This window comes from Athalia rosae, chromosome 2 (assembly GCF_917208135.1).
Source record: "Athalia rosae chromosome 2, iyAthRosa1.1, whole genome shotgun sequence".
NCBI classification, from domain to species: domain Eukaryota; kingdom Metazoa; phylum Arthropoda; class Insecta; order Hymenoptera; family Athaliidae; genus Athalia; species Athalia rosae.
In genome coordinates this window covers 8,823,897-8,847,100 of record NC_064027.1, presented here as the reverse complement: position 1 = coordinate 8,847,100, position 23,204 = coordinate 8,823,897, and the positions used below count along the sequence as shown (strand labels likewise).

The 23,204-nt window shown below is 42.9% G+C and overlaps 1 protein-coding gene and 1 long non-coding RNA gene across 2 annotated transcripts in view; one reads left to right on the top strand and one right to left on the bottom strand.

Moving 5' to 3' along the window:
* Positions 1-23,204, bottom strand: part of LOC105684980 (helix-loop-helix protein 11) — a 146,249-nt gene that overhangs the window by 9,204 nt on the left and 113,841 nt on the right. The window lies entirely within an intron of this gene.
* Positions 18,500-19,416, top strand: LOC125500105. The gene is made up of 2 exons (XR_007277302.1): positions 18,500-18,573; positions 18,695-19,416. It is a non-coding gene; the product is annotated as an uncharacterized LOC125500105 (long non-coding RNA).

The window sequence follows — 23,204 nt, the reverse complement described above, 5'->3', positions numbered from 1 at the left end:
ATTAATTTGGTCCTGCGAAAATTGAATTTCATGAAAAGAGCGGAAGCTTTTCTGCTTTCCCCTCCCCGGGAGGTAAAGCTGCTACTTATTGTTAGTCAAAAGCAGGATCAAAAAGGAAAAAAGAAAAAGAAAAAAAAAAAAAAAAATGTCATTGTTCTCAACCGTTTGATTTTCCGCCCGTACACACCCTGGAATTGGTATGAATTCATTGGTATTTCAATTGGATTAATTCAAATTTAGGCAATAAAAATTCACTCACAATCCGCGATGGCTGTACGCATTCTGAGCTGTCACCCTCCCTTTGTAAATCATATAGAAACGAACGAATTCTTTTTATGCGATCAAATAACGGGAGCAAAATAATGATGACAAAAACAATAATAATAATAATAATAATAATAATAATTCACCACAGCATCACGTCTCTTTGACATTGTGCTAATAATCGAAAGATTAAAATACCATAAATTTTCGCATAGAATTCTTTTAGTTTTTTTTCTGTTCAACGGAATCTACTTGCTATAAATTAAAAAGGCACACGAGAGAAACGCAGCTCGAAAGTGGATATGGATTTACAATTCGATCGATATGAATTTACGATAATTAATATTGTAAATGGTATGATTATTATTATGATTCTATTTGTCACCTGGCTGGTCACACTCTGCAGCACCTCGTACGAAGTAATCTCTTATTAATTGTTATGTAACTGGTCGCGTTGGATAATCTCTGGTGCAGTATTGGCAACGCGAATCCGTCCATATAATCCCGCGGTATTTGAACGAGGATTTGAATCGATCGCGTTATCATCAATCGATGATGCTGCAATGTTTGTCCGGTGGATATGATTTTTGTTTTTTGCATTCCATATCCCCAATTGATAAAGCTGGAACACCAGGTTTCGCGTAATAAACCTATACATACATAGCCGCTTATCGTAAAATCATTCGAAGCGAAAATACCCATTTAATTTCTTTCGGCGAATATTTTCCGACTGTAAATATATACCTGTATAGTAAATGTACATATTGTTACACAGTTAATTTCAAACGCATAAAAACGTAACGCCGAGAGCGGTACCGTCAATTAGGCGGTGAACCTGCAAAAGCTCCATTACATGCGTACACTGTACATAAAAGTATGAAGTACATGCTTGGAACATACGCATATATCATGTCGTGGTATATGTATAGGAAAGCATATAGGTATTATAATATAAGTAGGTATACCTAGAGAGGCGTACGGTCGACTCGCCTTAAGTTACTACGCACGTGCCGAAATCTTGCAAATATCTTGTGTTCCACAAAGCCTGGTGGGCCAAGGCCGAATTGATCTTTTCGCGGAACAATGTAAGATAGCCATTACTCGAGGGCTTTTATTAATGAGAGCTTTATACCATCGAATTAATACATGTTTGCACATATCTACGTACAGTCCATTGGATTCGCGCATAATTCACAAGTCAATTTGGGCAGGGGAGGGAAAAATTAAAGATGCTGTCAAAACCTTGAACTAGGTCTCGCCTATTCGAACACATACCGTAGTAGAAGATAAATTTTGCAACGTTCAAAGAACTTTCATCGTCCGCGCTATACGGAAAGCGAAAGTATAGGAAAAGTATTTGCGTTTCATAGGGTGTGAGCTAAGATACATATTGTCACGTAATTGTATATGATGTGTATTGCGATAAGTTTGCAGAAACGATGAATCGAGATATTGTGAATATAATATCCCTTGCAGATATTTGATGTATACATCGAACCCAAAATGACATGTAATTTTTTATTCTACGGAATTCCATGCGAAAAACTGGAATTCAGGAACATGAGACAAATTTATTGTAAACCTCTACGTTACATTTATATACCTGTGTGAAGTTCTCACGTTATTTTTTTCATCATATTATAATATACATATAAATGATCAAAGTTTGACGGTGCGGGATTCAGGCGTTTGCAAAAAATCAAGGTCAGGATAGACTTTAAAGTCTCATTCGGATTGGTCAGCGGGTCACCAGCGGCAGTGTAGCCGCAGAAGCAGTTGTGAGAAACTCATACCTACACAAAAAGAAACCTTCGAATAAAATTTAATCTCATTTTATCGTGAGCAGTAGCGACTCGCCGTCTGACTTGTGGCGCCACTTTTTACTTTTTAAACGAACGCCGATGGAGCGTAGCAATAATTTTTTTTCTCTTCATCCGGTTAATTTTTTCATCAATTTTTATTGCTTTTTCCTCATAAGAGTCGCCTCGGACTACTGAAATCTGCTAACGTCAAGTTTTTTATCCTAACGCGTGTTAATTATTTGCAGAACTTGAGAAACAATGACTTCAGATCGTAGACTTCTAGAATTATACGAGACTGAAAAAGACCTTCGGTTTATCTAGAAATACGTGTACGTACCCAAAATACACCTATAATGAGAGCAACGAACTCTAGGTGAAATAAACGTTTCTATATTGCAGATAAAACAACACCCAACCAACGACACAACCGAGAGGACGACAGTTCTTCCTGTTTTCATAGGTGTGCATTTGTAATATGTATCCATCTATACGTAATATGTATATATATATATATATATATATATATATATATATATATATATATATATATATATATATATAATATATATATATATATATATATAGAGATATTTTACCCATGGAAAGAAAAACATGCTGCAGCGGTAGCAGCGGCAGCAGGTAGTAGATTTATACCTACCTATATCTACCTAACTTCGCTGACAACATTCAACACGACCAAGTGAGGACTGTGTAACTGCCTAACGTAAACGACTGTCAGGCTGTCAACTGTTATCGTTTCTACAACGCGAGTAACTTCCATTAATCGAATTGAACGTATGACATACAAACAAGTCTCTGAAACTGTTTAGTTATTGTAGCGGTTTGACAACGCCGGCGTGGTCGTGGCACAAAATGCTGCTCTCTCTCCGTCTGCTGCTAACCCGTAGTTGACAGCTAGACGATTTCCTCTTTATTCGTTTATTTCGTACACATAAACCGACGATGCTGTACTGGGTTGCGATTACTGTCGTTCGTGGAACGGATCGTGATAAAACCCAGTCGATGATGTTAGATGCCCAATGAGATCACCGGGGAGCTCTTATTTTGAAGTCTCGAACAACGTGCACGTTTCCGTATCGAATTACCCCTCGAAAGAATAACGTTGGGTAAAAAATATTTACAGAAAGACAAGAAATAAATTCGTCACGAGACGCCAAGATCTCGAGGAGTACCAAAATTAAAAATTCAAGTATTCTCGTGTCATCCGGTCTAATCGTACATTCCGGCATAAGTAAAGAACGTAATAACGGTAACTGACATGTAATTTTCAACGGATATGAAGAAGAAGAAAAAAGATCTCGCAAGGAGGCGCGTTCGGTATAGTAATCTTAAATGAATTTAAGGTTGCCACCCCTCCTTTTGTGACGAGCATCCCGACGACGCGAAGAAAAAGGAAAATGGGAGAAAAAAATTATGTGTAAAGTAAGGTTGTGTATGGGTAACGTATTATAAAAGCGTTTGCATTTAGGTGAGCCCAAAGGAAGATCATTTGGTGGTACAAGAAGGCCGAGAAGCAGCTGCCGGTGGAGGTATTCTTCTTCCTGCTCTTTCTACTACCGCAGCCGTTTGCCTCGTCGTGAATAAAGTATAGTATATAGTAGGTATATGTATTATATATACTACATAGTACAGAAAGACGCGATTCACCAAAAGTGTAGGAGAGGGGATTACGCCACAGCCCACAGGACCACCTGGCTATCCTTGCGGACAAAGAACGTACACCACCAGCACCGCCGCCGCACCGCCATCGTCTCCATCATCGTCATCATCAACACCGATACCTTCGAAAAAGTTTTCGATGCAAGACACAATACGCACGCAGAGGTATCCAGGAAAATATGAATCGACGTCGGTGGAAATACGTGCGAAAAATACACCCATTTTCCATTCCAGACTTGATTAACAAAACCGGATGAAATGAGTCCGTCGATATTCCGTATGGAGCCGAGACGTATTCTTCGCTTGCCTACGATACGCGAAAATCTAATTAATTTTTTGTCATCTCACCGTATTCCCATGACGATTTACTCGCGTAGTTTCAACTACGGTAACTATTTATATGGTGTACATCACGCTGCGGCGTATGATTTGAGCAGAGGTAGTTGGTTTGTCTGGGAATTTTTAAACGAGTCAATTATCTGGCGGTGGATTTAGAACGGCAAACGATGTTACGTTACAAATACATACGAAGATGACGAGTAAATGTTTCATTGAGGAATATCCTCTCAGCGTGACGATATATATTATATACCGTACATCGTATGTGTGTGTATTCGAGGGTATACATGTGATATTAAACGAGGTGATCGTGTCATTCAGAGTTTCTACCGCGGTGGTATACATATATGTATACCACATGGCTGCATATACATGCGTAGATATTTGTGCACGACGATACATATTTATCTGGTATATAATATATATATACGCGATTTGAATAGATATAATTTGGTATAGCCTAAAGTTAGGCAACCGATCGTTTTGCCAACAGGTTGTCGCGCCGTTCTCTGAAATCCCTTATTCCCCAAAGCTCGTATAATATAGCGTTGCGTGCCTTGGGAAACCTCTGCCAGGAGGGGGTTAACCCGAAATACTAGGATCTACGTAAATCAGGCCACTAAAACTTCGAAGTTGTATTTATTAGGGACGTAAACCGATCGGAATCCACGGAAAACCCTTTAATTCGAAGCAACCGTATCGACATCGTGGGCCCAGAAAATGTCCGCGACCGAAATACGAATTCGAACATCGAACAAGAAAATGATACGCCCGAGAATGATGACAATAACGATAATGATTTTAGGGGGAAAAAGGGCGTATCAGCGCGATCTCAACAACGATAAATCGATAATGAATAATTGAAGACTGCAGGCTAGCGCCACGTTCGATCTGTCGGAGAACCGTTTGCGCACCGCCAAAGCTCGGAGAGTTTAAATACAGCTGACAATGAGATGAAAAGAATAGAGGAGGGAATGGAGCAGTAAAAAGAACTTTGGGCTTACACGCTCTCGTCTCGGGAACCCGTACTGGCATTCCACAACTGGTTACTTACTATACTACCATACTATACAAGCTGCTGCGGGAGGAAAAAGAGGAATGAAGAAGGATGAAAAAGGATTGACTCGCCGTCACCGTCTCTCTCTCTCTTTCTCCAATCCCCGTACCAACACCCGAACCAACACCCTCTCGCTCTCCCTCCCTCTCTCTCTCTCTCTCTCTCTCTATCTCTTCCCCTCCATCTCTCCTTTTCCGCTTCGCAGCAAAAAAACGTAGATGAAGAAAAGGAATGAAATTGCAGTCTTCTTGTTGCACTCGCATTCCTGAGGCCCTACGTCGCGGCCTTTCGGAGGCTGGCTGGCCGACTGCGTTGACGGAGTGGAGGGTAACCGAGTCCGCTGCCGCTGCCGTTGCTGTTGCTGCTGCTCCGTTCACTCTTTTTTCTTTTAGGTGTAGATCGTAATACGCAAGGATTTTTAGTTGTCTCTCTCGTGTGTTTGCGTTGATACGTATATACCACACTTATATCTATGTAGATGTGTGCAGAATACGTATCTGCACATTCAGGATCATATGAACGGTCAAGAATAACTTTACACCATTTTTAGCGTGCTTTGTGGTTGATTCTTTTAACTCGTGTTGTAACAGCGATCGAGTAACTTACTGACTACACAGCTGGACGTGTCGTATGCAAAAGTATGCGTACCACGTCTGCGAGATAATGTGTGTCAATGAGTGTACCGAGATGGCTGTGTATTCAGTTTCAACTGGAATTTGGGTAAATGAAAGGTAATGAAGAGAGAAAAAATAGAGGATAGACATTGGTGCAGATTCGCAGTAGTGCAGTAACTTTAGGTCTGAACACAGTGCAGATCACGAATCCAATTCCTTGGACCGTCCTGATCTGGGTCAATCGAATCGAACGGCCTGAACAAAAATTCTCTGAGCACTTCTGCGATATCAAAGATGAGAATCGGTACAGATGAAATTTTAGCCGATTTATTCCAATGAATTTTTCGCGATTCATATCTGAAAAACTATAAGGTCTCGTTATTTCATTTTCCAAGCGTTATAGTTTTTAGTTGGAAAATAAACCCTTTACGATGGGCAATTTAAAGGGAGGCAGATAATAATTAATATAGTAACAGTATTATACGAGAATGTAGAAGCAGCGCCCGGAGCACCACCACCACTACCGCACAACCACCAAGACCAACAACAACAACAACAACAACAACATTTATTCATAAGCTGCACTGCACAACGTAGTTTGCGGGTACCGGCAACCCCCGCGGGTGGCTCATCTCTCATGTAATAATTACACCCATTACGAATGTAGGAGGCATTTATTTTCAGTAGTACGGGGCGCGCCAACTAACGAAAGAACATAAAATTAGCATTTTTAGGAGCCTTCTCCTTCTTCCTACCGCGACTAGTTATAGCGTCGTTGTAGATTTTCACCGCCTCGACCGCTCTTCGGGGTGCTCTTTTTTGCCACCCTCCATTTAATAATACAGAGGGTCGATTGCGATTATTATTTGTTTCTGCAATTACGATTATTTACTTCTTATTTCTATTCAGGATTCCAATGCATCCAGCCGATACGACCGAGGAGTGTGTCTAACGTTAATTTCACTTGATGTATTATTCAAAATTTTCTGACTACCAAATGACCAACGAGTCGTAAAATTATGCCTACGAATCGCGAGGGCAACTCTTACCGCCTGATTTATAGCACCGCGTCACTTCGGCCAGTGTTTATAACCGTCAAAATTACACGTCTGGGGAAATTATTTCGAATACGTACGCGGAAACAAGCATTTTTTACGAGGGGTGGCGAAATCGGAAGCCGACAATCACGTGTTACAAGTTATCCGTGTTGCCTTCTTCATTTTTACTTCTCGTTCCATGATGAGGACATGAATATTTGAAGGAGAAAAAAAAAAAATCGCCGTATCTATTCTGTTTACAAATCGACGAAAATTTATGGAGAGTGAGTGAATTGCGATTACAGCTTGACTGTATGAAAATGAAGGGAGGTGGGAAAAAATACTCAACGGACCTCGGAACTTTCGGTAGACTCGGGCATAAAAATACTATAAGCGTATACCATATGATAATACGCAAATGTGTGAAGTTGACATTTACTATACCTAGTGTGCTCGAGCGAGTTTGTAACAAGATACTAAAAAATGCTGATCCTCCGGACTTGCCCGAACAAAGAGTCTCGTTCCTTTTTTCATTTTTATTTTATCTTCTCTTTCTATTTTATTTCACGTTTTCAAGGAATACGTAAATCCGCGCGGCTTGTATGCATAAACGTTATATACCTACACCTTTTTTTTTCATTCCTTTTTTTATTCAAACCATATTTATCTTAGTTGCGAGTATGAGTTTTTATTCGTATTTTTCTTTGTAGTCGCCGATTATGCAAAACGCGGTAAAAAATATTCTCAACAAAAATTTGGCGTGAAAAGTGGGCAGGCAGTTTCGGAGGGGTGAACGATGGGAAAAAGTCCATAGCGGACACGCTTGAGAATATTTCGAAAAAATCCTATTCACCGATGCACACGATAAATTCGTGGCGCAAATTTTGCGCACGACTTCCTCGCCACGTAGAGCGACGCGGGAGAAGTAGGCGACTGAACGTGTCAAGAAGGACAGTTGTTGCTGTTAACTGTGGTAGTCGTCGTTGTTCTTGTTTCATTATTACATTTCCTAGCCTCAAAACCCTCGTAATTACAGACTGGCGCCACTGATTTAGGTATTTATATATATGTATACCCCTTTGTGCACATCAGGTTTGTTGGTCCGCATCTGTTGCGGTATGTTGCGCGGGTCAGGCGTCGCGGCGCCAGACGACGACGTCGTAAGAGACGATTTAACCGTGCGACGCGACTCCGACGTAGCAAACGCGCGACGTCCAAAAATACACAAAGAGCTATGAAATCGGTATACATGGCTGCTATTCTTCCTATGAAGAATATTCCGCATGCAGTTCCCTCGGTGCTGTGTGGTGAAATTCCGAAATAGAAGTATACGTATATGAGCAATCAAAGGGGGAATCAACTCTGCCGAGAAAAGGTCTTTCATGTCACCAGAAATCGAGGACGAGGACCGGCACAAAGAGTCGATCGTCCGATAAAATGACAATTTACGATTCCCCTTGTTTTTCGTCTTCTTCTTTTACAGGGGCGAGAATGATGATTGAACGATTTTTGTCCCCGAGTTTAAACTCGCAAGAATTTTGGCACGAAACACTTCCAGTCGGATAACTCAAGATCGGGTGAGCCGGGAAGAAAAGACTGAAGGCTGGTCAGCCTGCCAGAAACCGACTTGTGAAACGATAAATTATACTTGGTCTAAAGTCTAGACAAAGTTACGTAACTTACGTACATGCGGCATATTTGGATGAATTGTTACGCGGACAGTCGCCCGCGCGAGGACGATCATCCGAGTCTCTTTACCGTTGAGTCCAACTCACGCGTCGAATATGATCGGATCCGGCGGAGATTATCTTCGAAAAATTTACACACCTTATAAATCATCCGCTTCGCATATAAATCCGACGAAACCGATACGTTCGACACGTGTAAATTTTCGAAAAAGGAAACCGACGCACGGGACGGAAAAACGAAAGCAAAAGAAATGAGAAAGAACGAACGATGAACGGAAATAAGAACATGTCAACGATCGAAATATATTGCACGGTACAATTTGGCAGACGACGACGATGATGATGACGATTTGAAAATTGTCGACAATATACAACCAGCTTTTGATTTTTCGTCAAATGAGGAGAGGAGATTATATGAACGAAGATACGAAGACGATAGTTGACGAGAGCTGTCAACTACATAACGTTGTTCTAGACAAGTATTTAGTACAAGCGGATATTCGATTCATAAAACGGCGAGTAAATACTTCGGGCAATAAATTTACTGCGGTATAAAGAGGACAGCGCATGTCGCCTGTCATTGCTTGATAAATTACGGTGACGGTAATAGGGAATATTACCGAAGCTTTTGAGGTCGAGACCGCCACGGAGGAAAGAAAAGGCTGGACTTACCGCTATTTCGAGGAATAGAGAAAATAAATAAATAAATAAACTAGTATTTCTTCGGAATCATTTTGATCTCATAATCATTTTTCTAGAAGATCGAATCGCACGAGAAGACGGATCAATTATTACGTTCAGGCTTCGCGAGCATCGCAAAGGAAAGATGACGAGTTTATTAGTGAGATTTATTTTATTTGATTATTTTTCTCTCCTCCTAATGTCGAATCGCGCAAAATCCAATTTCGTCAAATAACGGACAGCATTCTTGTAAAGACGCGCGGTATCGCAGATTCTGTTGAGGACAGTTTGAATCGGAAGGTAAAGAAAGGATGAAGTAAAGGGAAGGACTGAGATTGGTTGGACCATCTCCGAAGGAGAATTAGTTGATATTTCGTCGCGACTGTCGATTTCTCGCAGAACTCCCTCGCGAGATCGAAATCTTATTCAGGCGTTCAATCCGAATTGGTCCGGGAGACGGAAGATATATGAACATTATAATTTCCATTTTTTTTTTCGCAAATTCAACCGGAGTTTTTCTATTTTTCCGAGTCAGATCCTCTTTTCTTTATACGCCACTTAGGAGGTGTCCAGCCTGAGATAATCTAAGCAGACAAGCGGACATCGAAAGGTAATTTGCATAAATACATAACTTGGTTCAGCAGACTCTCAACTTCGCGAATGAAGGTGCAGATGTATAATAATACCACTTCGTATAAACTTACTTCTGCAGCGTACATTATGATAGGAAAAGTTATAAAATTTATCGGTAATATTCCTGACACCCCCGGAATTCGATGAATATCGTTGAAAAGAGATGTTGGCGGTGAGTTTTCTTACCTTCGTAAGCATATAAGTAAGCATTGTTCCTCAACTTTGGGGGTATATATTGATAAGGTTATTTCCATCGGTGTTTATTACGTACGTTGTATATTTTCGTTTTATCTATATAAGATAGGGATTGACTGGTATATAACGCTTTACGATTATGTTCTTCCTCCACCTTCGACTTATCGTAACTATTAATAACGACTAACGTACGAACCGCGTCGTCGCGTAGATTTCACAAGACTTGCTCAGCTTTTTCAGCGACCAAGGACAATACCGGAAGTCAAGATTTTGTAAGGCCGGGAGATAAAATTCGATCGCGCATGGTTTCAGGAGGATCTTACATACGGAACAAAAGCGAAAGAGAAATCTCCTATTATTTGGAGTCTCTTCGCTGCCGCTGAAGGCTTGAAAATTTGAATATAAATACCGCAATGATCTTCGAATTACCATGCGAAAATAACGACCGAGTCAATCGATTTTCAGTTTCTGATTATTTCTTCAAACGAACCCGCCACCCGTACCTGTATTTACCTACCGCTGCCATAATTGGATATTCAGCATAAATAAATTACCGAAAATCACCAAGGCGAGGACCAAGGTGCTTTTCACGGGACATAAAATGCGCCCGAGATAATAAAGAACTTGAATAACAGCGGAATAACATTTTTTTGTTTCTCCAAATTTTTAACCTGTGACGGTGGCCGAAGGTATCGAGAAATCGCAAAAACGTAAAAAAGAGGCTCAGGTTGTTAGCCATTCAATGACGTAAAATTTCAAGGTGAAAATTATTTCGGTGCAACGAAAAATTTCTCCTTTTTCATTCGAATCACCTACTCGACGAAAGAGAAACACTGCACACGAAGATAAGTCATGTTAACATGAGTACGCCTACGCGTGTACATCGTGCCGGTACTTCCGGTAGATGTGTTGGTTGGGTTGGGTCGACGAGATATGCGAGTAGACAGGAGCACAGAACGTGAAATGAAAAGAATTGAATTACGATCTTGATTATAAGGCGCAACTTCTCCGGCATATAGCCATTTCTAGTCCTCCGCGGCACGTTGGTGTCACCGGAGATTTACAAGATGGCTGCAGGCGACTGTGGCGAATGACAAAATGATAGGATGCGGAAACAAACCGCAAACCACGCGCCGCAAAATTTGGTCTTTGAATAAAACGAGTTGCCAAAAAAAAAAAAGAAAGAAAAAAGAGAACGAAATAATGAAACCTTTCATTTGCGATCGTAGTAAATGTGGTCATCGCTGCAGTGTCAAGGTTACGCGAGAACGGATGAAACGATTCACGTTCATTCTTTTATAAATCGAAAAGTGACCTTGTCGAGTAATTTTAAAGAATGTCAAAAGGAGGAAAAAGTAAAAGAATGCGCGGAAAATACAGAGGAATTCAGAAGGCGGCGTGCGTACACACGCCATTCACACGGGTATACGTAATATATGTATATCTGAAAATGAGTACGTTGCACTGTACGTTATTATACCGTACCGCGCATGTAGCGATGCGCGAATATCGAATAAAATCCACATCACTCAAGAGAGTTAAGTTTAATGACGTCTATTCCTGAACAGAAGCATATTTACCAGCTGTTTCTACAGACAATGATGAATGACGCCCAGATATCCGTTGAACGGTGTAACATAAGATATACGTAAAGCTCGATACACGAGAATCTAAATATACATATGCGAATGGATGTACGAAATTGTAACAAAAGTCCATTCAATCAATCATCATTTGGATTATATCATAGGTCGACTCTATATTTACGTGGATGTAGTAGGTCATATACTAGAAATCTGAGACTCTTTTCATCGACTACTTCTTTTGCCTTCTTTTCCTTTTTTTTTGTGAGTATGCTGCATCTATATAGAGTGAGAAGTCGCACGCACGAGTCGAACAATAAATATAAAAGTTGCGTAATCATTTTTCAATTTCGTATTTTATCAATTTTCCTTCCTTTTTTCCTAGATCTATATCAAGTCAATTATGACAGCCTCAGCAGAGTTTATTCCGGGCGTGTGTGTCGGTCCTATAATTTAGTATGACAATTCCAAACGGCTATATGAGTTCCGATACCTTGTGCATTGTATTTAAATATGGGGCAATCTAATTCCGGGCATACTCGATACTAATTTTACGTACGTGAATAACGGTATCCGTAAAATGTAACGAATAACGAGTGAATATAGAAATTCCGTTGGAAATAGTTGAGCTGTTTTACGAAACGGTGAATCTCTCGTCTCACGTATCTTTCTCGATGCGAAGACCACCACGTGGCTGTTTAAAGAGTTGGAGTGCCGGTGCAGCAGCAGCAGCAGCAGCAGCAGCAGCAGCAGCAGCAGCAGCAGAAGCGGCGGCAGAGAAAAAAAATAAGAAGATGAAGAAGATGAAGGAAAATCAAAAGAAGCAGCAAAAGCACGGTGGCGTGGATAGGATGCAGCCGGGAACGGTCTCCGGTTGAGAAATGTCTGACGATGAGACCAGCCGAGCCAGCAGGCCAGCCTGCGTCCTACGAACGGCACCGCGGTCCAACGGATGGACGAACGGACGACCCTGACCTTGACTGTCGGACGAAGACGAGGGGGATACCCATCCCTCTTCATTTCTATCGCCCTCTCTTTCTCTCGTCTTGTCTCGTCTTTTTCTCGTCTTTTTCTCGTCGGTCCATAATGTAGCGGCAGCAGCAGCAGCATCAGCAGCGGCGGCAACGAAGGCGGTGGAACGAAGGAGGGAGAAGAGATGAGGAAAATCAAAGAGATGGAAAGAAAAAGAAGAGTTTCAGTCTCACGAGGTATAAAACAGTTTGACTATGACTATGACTGGAGAGAAAACGTTACGAGGGAGGTTAAATATCCAAGGAGTCGGTTTATGGCGACTGACCTCGGTCAAAACGTTAACCCGCAGAAATAGCAGAGAGTTATAAATACCCTCACCGCCACTTCTATCCACGAGCACTGAGGATTCCCTTCTATAATCGTCTCTGTTCTTAGCGAATCTAACTATGACTCCAGTTATACACGGTGTAAATTAGATTCTCGGACAGATACACCTGTACACAGGGACTTCCAGCGATATCCTATAGTCGAGAAAAAGCTGCACAACGCGATAACGAATTCAACTCCGATTCACGTCCTTCGAGAAAAAAGCTCGCGACGAAAGAATTCGGCAACGCTCGCCACGTGGTTTAAAAAAAAGGGGGGAATTTGAAGAACGTTATACGTATGTATACAGGGAGATCCGCGGAGATCGTATATAAGGCCAGAAACTCGAGAGGGGAGAGAATATTGCATTCCAAGAGAGTTCGGAAGACGCGAAACGTATACGTGGGGGGTACCCAATACCGTGGAAATTATCCATGCATGTAGCAGGGAAAGACGTATAAATATATACCGCGGCGCCTCGTTCCCCCTTCGTATACTAAAAATAGGAAAAGGAAAGAGAAAGGTTACGGATGAGAAGATTCTTCTATAATCTATACGTACGATGCATGCAGTACCTATACGTATTCCATACAAAACAACAACCCGGCCTCACGTCAGCTGCAGCACCATCAGACTTCACCACAAGCGCATAGCCCATGGTACGTACTTCCAATCGGGATCCTCTGGTCGCGGCCGTCGTCCGCATTTACATCCTCACAAATTCATGCATGTAGATATTTTCTCATGTGTAGCGTTCGCTCGCCCATCTTCGTCGCTTTGGTATCTGACTGGGTCCCGATAGAGGAAAGAGGAAAAAAAGAGTAGACAGGAACGTAGAGGGAGGAGTAAAAGAAAAGAAGAAAATGGAGTAAGCGTGCGTGTACAGGTATGGGGGGGGGGGGGGGGGAAGCGAACGCGCGAGGGGGTGAACGTATGTATGAATAAGTGGGAAGGAAATAAACGTTGAACAAAAAAAAAAAAAAAAAAAGCGAGAGGAAAAGAAGTCTTGAGGCAAAGAGCTCGACTCGCCGGGGAAGATTCCTACGTTTGTTTCTCTGCGGGCAGACACCAGCGGCAGCATCGGATCAGCTGACTGCGCGTCGAGAGAGTTATTGGTCAAGGCCAAAGGCCCGTCTTCTTCTTTAGGTGTTCTATCTTACGTCTAGTCAACGGCGTTCTCGGTTATACTACTTTACTCTCGGTGAAGAAACGTACGCCCGAGATATTCAGCCGTGAAATTGGTCGGTTTGTAGGTCGGATTCAACGAACTCCGGTGAATGTTATGTCCACCTATATACCGCGTGTAATTCCATGCCCATAAATCACTCGAATTTCAGGGGCGAATGGAATTAACGAACAATTTCGCAAATGCGATTCGGGTATTTTGGAAAAATAATTTTCTACACAAGTAGGCGTCGGCGAGGCAAGGAGGGTAAAAATGGAAGACAACGAGCGAATAAATGTTATGGATAAAATTGGTTTACCGAGATTAGATTACAGGAAATGACGTCACCAGCGCGTAAACAAAAGTCTCGGAGCTCTCTTTTCCAATTTACGCGGGTAATGGGCGTTCATCGATATTGGCCCGCGACGTTCCTTCTCCCCTTCATTTCCTCCCTCCTTTTACCCCCTCAGATTCTTTTTCCGCTCCCGATCCCCTTCTTTCATCTATTTTACCTGCACCCCATCTCGAATCACGTCTCTTCCAGTAACTTCTCCCCCTCTTTTTCTTTCCTGCTGCGCGAACTTACATTTAAACTCCATTTCGCGAGACTTAAGTAGTTGTAAAGCCCTCGAAAACTTTAATATCCAACCTCCCAGAAGATTAAAGATTCACCACTATTTGTCATTCCGCCACTTTGCGAAGTAACCAACACAGCAGTATCAGCAGCATCGCCAGCATCAACTCCGTGGAGTTTGGAATTTTATTTTCTTACCGCTAGAAATGAAGAGAACAGAGAAAAAAAAAAAGGAAGAGGTAGCACGGAATAGAATGAGAGAAGAGAAGAGAGTTTAAAAGCTTCCGGTGTTGAGATCCTGCGAAAAGAAACTCCGAGGAATTCCCTAAGAACCGATAATCCAAGTTCGAACTTTGTATATCGAATTGCGACTGAAAGAATTCCCCAAAGAAAAGTATCCAAATAAATGATCATCGTTACCAAAGACCCCGTTATTCTATATTGATACACACGGGTAATTTAATGCGAAGTCGACCATTTTTGAACCCGACGAAAATTTGACAAAAAGTTTCAGAAACGTCTCCAGTGGGGTAGGAGAAAATAAAAAAAATTTCAACGAAATCAAACGAGTTTGGGTTTAAAAGTAGTCGACTTCACATGGAATGCCCCATATGTACACCCGGCCCGCCCAGCTACACGAAAAAGTTGTCCAAATGCGCGCTTGGCCACGAAGCGATTCACAATCAATCTAGCCGGGTGTACAACGTGAAATTTGGAGTAATTTGAAAACCATCGGCCGTTCGACCGTTACGCAATTGGAAGAAGAAGAAATTGTGGGCGGAAAACGTTCAATCGATCAAAGGAGGTAAAGTTTTCTAGGGGAACAAGACATCATGATTACTCGCGTAGCTCGTTTCTTGCATTTTTACTAAAAGACTCTCGCCATCAGGTAGTAATTCAACCTCTCATTTTTATTGAAAAACTATAACTTACTTCCGCAATCACGTTCGTAGTAAGAAAATTGCGAATGAATGCTACCCCTCCAAAAAAAAAATACGTCAACTTTTCAAAATCCAAATGTAAAAGAGATAAAAAAAAAATATCTCGCTGTACAAGCTTTTCTATGAAGTCTCGGCGAATTCAGTAGCGTGGCATTCGGAAGAGAAAAACCGAAAAAAAAAGAGCAATTTCCACAAAAATCGTAGAAATAACTCCCAGTACTGCATCGGAAATGCAGCGAAAAAATAAAAGCAGGTGCAACGAGGTGCTGCACTCTACCGGCCTGATAAAACCGACGCCCAACGGAGTCTCGTCTTGTTCCTTCCCCTCTAAATATAATCCCGACGCTTTTCCCCCCCTCCACCCCACCAAAAACGTACTACTACGGACGACGAAACGACGACGAGCGGCTGCACTACGACGCTACTACGGCCAGATACTACCATGGATACTATACCATACTATTACACTACACTACGGAGTTGCTGCTGCCCCTCTTCGACAGCTGCAAGAGGGTGAAGGAACTGCGCGTGTATACGATATATCTTTGTAAATGTGTGCACCAGCGGAAGTGAGATGGAAGGAGAAGATGAAGAGGAAAGACGACCCAACGTTGCCACGCTCCGAAGCGAGATGCAGAAGTTGCATCGGTGTTTTTAGAGACGTACTACGTGCAACATATGAGGCGTTCCTCGTCAACTCGCCCTCACTATTTTTTCATGTCGAACAAATTTTATTTTTTCTTGTTTCAGACTTTATGCTAGAAAGTTCGAAACACCCGTGGCGAACTCTTTCTTCCTACGTATTAGTTTTTGTCTTTTTTTTTTGTAATTTACAAAAAATAGTCGACGAGAATGTTCAACACTTTTTCGCAGTTCAAAAAGAAATACGCTGTCCGCGACAGGAGGCCAATGGTTCGAAATTTTTGCAGATATTGAAAGGGTAAAACAAAGAAATTAGGTGGGGCGTCTATTTGTCACGGAATGCCCTATATACGGCGATGCAAGAAAATGCACCGCCGTTGCGACTGAAGTGAGAAGAGAATCTGCGAGAAAGAGAGAGAGAGAGAGACCGAAAGTGCATGCGGGAGTTCACGTTTATAATGGAAGGAGAGAGAGAGAGAGTACGAGACGAATGTGTGTGAATTCCATGCCCTGGAGGGGGTACCCCTTGTACAGTATTGGTGTTGTCGGTCGCGGTTGCATGTAGAAGTTAGAAATACTCGAATGGGCGGAGGCCGGGTAAGTAGCAACGTTGAATGTGCATGTAGATAAAAAATATATGGGAGTTTGTATGAAAAGGTAGACGGTATATACATCGACGTCGTAGGTACGGTGTGAGGTTAGTTAGAGATGGAATGTTGAGTGAGCAGTTTTAACGCGATCTTTTTCATGACACAACTACCACCACCACCACCACCGACACCACACCGACACCGACACCGACATTACGGAGTAAAATTGATGCCCTGTTGTTATCGTTGGTAGTGGTACGGGACTCCCTACTGTGGGTACAACACGACCGCGCGAAACTCGGGCAGTTATTTCCCTTTTATACCCTCCTTCTTTTTATTTCCTTTTGTTTTACGATCCCAGCAGATTATTCTCTTCATTGTCGTATCACGTAGTTAACAGTATACGGATTCGCTGCAGCGATATAATTTGATAACATCATCACGGTCAAGGGCAAAATTTGCGCACAGATTTTCTCATGCAAACTTGAACATGAAAAGAAGCCACATCGCACCGATACGACCAAGACGGCTGCAACGGCTGACTGCAACGGAAGTGAAACGAACCCAAATGAAACGCTGGTTAAAATAATAACGGGGAGACGCGGAGGTTCATTCATGCGAAATTCTCTCTTCTCTGACTGGGCAAGGAACGGCAGGAATCGTGCGAAATTAGAATGCAGCTGACGTCGCGTTAACTCAAAGCGTTTCTGCACACGACTTGACCGCACAGTCTGCGAATGCGATCACCTCGATTATCGTACACCGGAAGCGGTTGATTTTTCGCCCGAACACCGAACACCGTGAGGTAGCGATTCGAATGAAGGAGGGAAATAAAATGCGAAGAAGAAGCGAGAAAAAAACGTGTGAACGTAGCCCAAGAGCGTGAGCTTGCCGGATAACTGGAATGAGTTTGGGAGCAAGTTGGCTCGATATGGTATAAACGCGTACGTTGTAAATGGTATTATTTTATGTATAGCGGCAACGTCGAGTCGACGAAGAACGGTTGTGGTCAAACCGCAGCAAACTCTCACAGGTTTATTCGAAATGTCAGCTCTTAACGTCGTTTCTCTTTGAGTTTCAATTTTATTTATCCGTTATGGAAGGAGAGGCGCCGTTGTCTCACGTTACGGACAGATCGGGTTCGCAACGATATTTCATTTTCTTCTCTGCACATCCCGCGGGCACAATTTCTCGCCGTTGCATCCACCAGCCACCCGAAATTCGTCTAATCTCTCATTGTCAATTTCGTGACAAATCGCGACGACGATATCGAGCGCATTCACGCCAAGAATATCGTGACGTTGAAGAAGGTTGAAAATTTTCATTTGTTTACACTTTGCTTTACTCTTCTCGCTGATGAAATCATCCGCATTGTTAATCAAACAAGCAAACATCCTAGACTATATTTCGCATCGGCAGGGCGTATGGTACCGGATTCCTTTGACGTCTTTTGAAAAACTAGGAGCTTTACGGGTTCGCACGTGGGAGACGACGTGCGAGTCGTCGCGATAATTGGGAATGAAAATATAAAGAACTTTTTTGTCTTCGACAAACCAAGAGTACCTGGACGAGCTAACACAGGTGTGATAATGCAACTTCGTACGAAGCGCATAGAACTTGATCTGTTGCAAAGTTCGCGGTACAGGTACACCTACCGTACGCAAGTGACTGCAGCAGAGCGGTTAAACAGTTAATATAAACATAAAAATGTAGAAGAACAGTTAATTACCGACCGTTAAATAGCAACGGAGTATGTATATGGTTGTACGTGTAACAACCAACTTTTAATATATTCACGACTCTAAACTGCCGTCGGCGATTTGCAAAATACACCTTACGTAACCGTCTCTATATTATCATATCTTTTTCAGACTTCTGTCTGCGAAGAAATTCAACACAACGACAGAAGCACCATCATCATCATCATCGTCGTCGTCGTCGTCGTCGTCGTAGTCATCATCATTGGGAATTTTATTAGCGAAACGTTACACAACTTGCGATCTGTCCGTAAGTATCTCTGCTACGGTGCAACGTCAAGAAGAGGTATTCATTATTCGTAACTCCCCTGCGTGTATAAAATAGAGAAGAAAAGAGCGAGAGAAGAAGAAAAAAAAAAAAAATCGGCACACGTTTGCATTTCAGATACAATGGCTCGTTTTCGGTAACGTGCAGCATAACGTACTCACGTATAATACGTTTCTGGCACAATGTTCGTCGTACTTTAACGTGCAGATAAAAATAAATCTAAAAACTGGGTGTGCCTATAAACCGCTTAAACTTATTGTCCTGCGATAAAGTCGAGTGTATAGGTAGGTAAGTTGTCGTTGAACAGATATATTCTTACATACACATCGTAAAACATCGAAAGTGACTGATACGGGTACGCGGATTAAATATTCTCTTTTCAATCCGCAACCCCTGCACGTTTCACGTAATCTGGGTGAGGGGGAGTAGATTTTTTTTATCGTGCAAAAAAAAACAAAACGAAAACCATTCATTCATTCATCTGCATAAAGAGAAGTTAAACCTCGGTATTATCAGCCACGTTACCATACGTGTGCGCGCGTAATTGTGTGGTATTGAAGAAGAGAGAGAAAAAAAAAAAAAAGGAAACCTAAAAAATTAGCGAAAGTTTATTGGTTACGGACGATGAGCGTTCAGCATCGAAGCTGTAAAAAAGATTGAATAGGAATGCGATATTGAATGTGGTAGGAAGGAGAAAATACTTGGGGGGTGGGGTGGGGTAGGGAGGGGGGAACGATATGATGGATAACCGAGTTCACCAGATGACTATAATTATTTTAACGTTACGAAACAGCCTGTTGACGATGATTGATCAGTGATCAGAAGTCGACCTTGCCGGCGCCTGTAGTTTTCTGTACACATACTTTATACGTGTATACCTATACGCGATAATACGTATCCTATATAATAGTTGTGTATCCGTAAATACAATTAGTCAGATGCGTCAACGTTATTACTGCAGTGGCGAAAAAAGAAAAAGAATCGGTAACAAATGAAATAAGATGAAACTCATTACGCGCCGCATTTAACAGGTAAGAGGTTGTCTCGGTGTTTGGATGATTTTATCGAAGATGACGTTGGACAGAAGTATACTCAAGTCTCGCAATCAAGGTGGATACAAGTAAGCGGATGAAAAAAATGTGGTAAAATTCGAAGGAAAATCAGTTGGAAATTGAATAGATAAATAAATGAATAGATGATTCGAGTTAAGATTTTTGAGGGTTGCGCGGTAACCACGACTCTATAAATTCAGTATTGGAAGGGCCAGAGTACACTATGCAATAGAAGTTGGTCCTCGATTCGCGTTGTATGTGCACGAAAATACGGATGGAAGAAAGGAGAGTCAGAGTAGCGTAGGTTTCTCTTCCGCATTTGCGTCAAGACAATACGTATAGGAATCGTTGCCTGTATACCCCCACATGTGTACACCCGGTTAGCTTGATCGTGAATCGCTTCGCGGCCAAGCGCGCGTTCGGACAAATTTTTCGCGTAGCTGGGATCGTCTACGAAAAAAATTGTCCAAGCGAGCTTGGCCAGAACACGATTCACAATCATCCTAACGGGGTGTACACCCCAAACGCATCCGCGTACACATACTCCTCCACATATAGATATCGGTACGAAGAGCGAAAACTGGGGGGGTGAAAAGCACGGAGAGAAGAAAAGGACAGTGCGGGGGAGAATTTCTCTCTCGTCTCGGCTTTTGCTTCGATTTGGTCGATAACGAGACTTTCGCGAGGGTGAGAGGAACACGCGCGCCGAATACAGAGGGAGACTGACAGATACAGCTAAGGAAGGGATGGGCATGAGAAAATCTGCGCGATGATTGACCACGCGATCCTGTCAATAACGACTCAGGTGTCCGGACAAAACGTAAGAAGAGAAGAGCGAATCGAGCGAAAGAAAAAACAGCAGAAAATCAGAGGGAGACGACAGAAAAATGACGAATTAACGAGGACCGCTGCAGTAGCGAGATTATAGCGGAATTACATCGCTTACGGATATATATATATATGTATATATAACGTAGGTAACGTGTACGTACATCGTATACACACCTATAGGTATACGAATATATGCTTACAAAAGAGCGAGGTATTTGAGAGTGCAGGGGGTGGCCGGTGGGTCGGTCGCGCTCGACCTGTGCAACGTAATGAATGGTTGTAGCTGGGAGATGGAGTGGGAGGGGTAGGGGGGGCAACGCCCTGTCGACCAGCTGACTCAAATGAACCAGGCCTAGATGGCTCGGATTTACCAATACCAGTTCTCCGAGCGATCCCGTTCATGTTTATGCATATACGGAGTGGAATACCGCCACCACCCACGTAACGCGTTTCGACTCACATCGGTGGTGAAGGTGCGCTGAGAACCCTCCAGAGTTGCAAGCTCACGAATTATGCGGATATGTGGGTCGGGTGTTTCCTGCTTCCCTCCCCCCCCCAGCTTCTTCCCCTCGCCCTTTCTTCCTTCCTTGTCACTTTGCCTAACGTATTATACGCGATTTGAACTACTACACCTACGCGAATTTATGTACACCCACACGCGATCAATGGGGAATGGCCAGCGCGATTTCTCGCCTAGGTTAATACATGACCGGGGTTCTTGAGGACGATCGCGGTAATCGATCATCGATTCTATAGAATACATGCGCCACGAGGAGTAGGGAGAACGTCGTTGTCTCTCTCTCTCTATATTTCCATCTCACTCGATCCGCGATGTACGTACGTACGTACTCCGAAAATGGCTGATGCGGTCATCGCCGAATATTTTTCGGGTTACGTACGAGCGCTTTTTTCCCGGTTTTCGCAACTCTGATGTGAAACACATTTCATGTTCTTTGTTTATCAAGTTCATTTTTTTGCGCGATTATCATACTCATCACTTACCCTAAACTGTCGGTGGATTGCTCATGAGATCGTTGAAATAACTTACGATACTCGCGGGTCGGATTTTGGTCTACGTACCTGGAAACAAACAAAAAAAGAGAAGGGTTGATTAGGGTAGTGTAGTGATATCTTACATGTATTTTATAATTGCATGCCCCTATTATTAATGAAACTAGAATCAAATATCTCCCAGCGATTTTCAGTTCTCATCGTAATCCCTGCGTTCGTGGTAGATGCGCGATTGAAATCGGATCTGAAATCGGGGGAATGCTAAATAAATTAGTAACTACACATCCGATACGTAGGCGTTGATTTCCCGGAGAGATCGACGATTTTGCACGAGAGAACGTGAGAACGATCTTCGCCGGGCGAGAGAAGGGAGAAAAAGGAGAGAAAAAATGAGTAAAAATCGTCCGAGTAGTGGGTCGATTCGAAGTCGAGTGGGTCGGGGAGTAGTATTTGGGTTCCGTGCACGCTGGGGCGAGGACCCCTGGTAGCGTGATGAGCGCGGGCGTCGGCTGTGACGTCACGAACGAGAGAAGAGGAGCGTCGCCCGGGCGAGTAGAGTAGAGTATCGACCGACGACGACCAGCGTCGGGACGCCGACCCCCGCAAACCGTGACGTCACTACGTCAGCTGGTACGCTACCGCTGCGACCGATGCGGATGAACGCGCGGGGTTATCCCACCTATCGTACCTACACCGACGCCAACGACGGAAATACGAACGCGGCCCTCTCCGCGGGCGAGCTTTATCATCCGTAAAAACGTATAAATACGCGTGGATCGCACCGGGAGAGACGGGGTGGACGATTTTCGTTCCCGCCAGTTTCCTCGACCTCCGAAGATTCACGGGTCTTATTCAAAATTATCCGCAACGTCCGCGCGACGACGAAAACGATCACGAAACGTGACGACGATTTTCAAATTCGTCGTCATCGATTCGTTTTCTCTTCTGGTATTTTTCATCTTTCTCGCGGTGTAGTCGGTGCCCTTCCCGCTACACCGGACGGGTAATTGACGGTAACTTTGGTAACGGAAGACGGCGATGCCGCGCCCCTGAGGCCCTGGCGTCACGACGCCGCCCCGCTATCGTTTCATCTTTTATCCTATTCTAGTTGCGTACGGGTTTTCCTACTTGACTGCGACTGTGACAGCTCGCCAGGATTCTCCGTTCGCGATTACATCGTCTTTGCTTCCGGCAATATTTTCTCTCCAATCCCTGACCGCGAATCTACCCCCTAAACTTTCTTCAATATTCCTTCTTTTTTTCTCCTCTTGTCTCGTCCATTTCTCCTTCACCTCGCGAGATGTATTCTTTTTCTATTCTTTACTTTTCATTTTTTTGCCTCCAGGAAATCTACTAATTTTCACAATATTGCGGTCGTTTGAAACTTGGAAAATTTTTGGGACCCCTACGCAAGGGATAACGAAATAAAAGAAGTGAAAAACTTGAAAAGCAAATGCAAGAA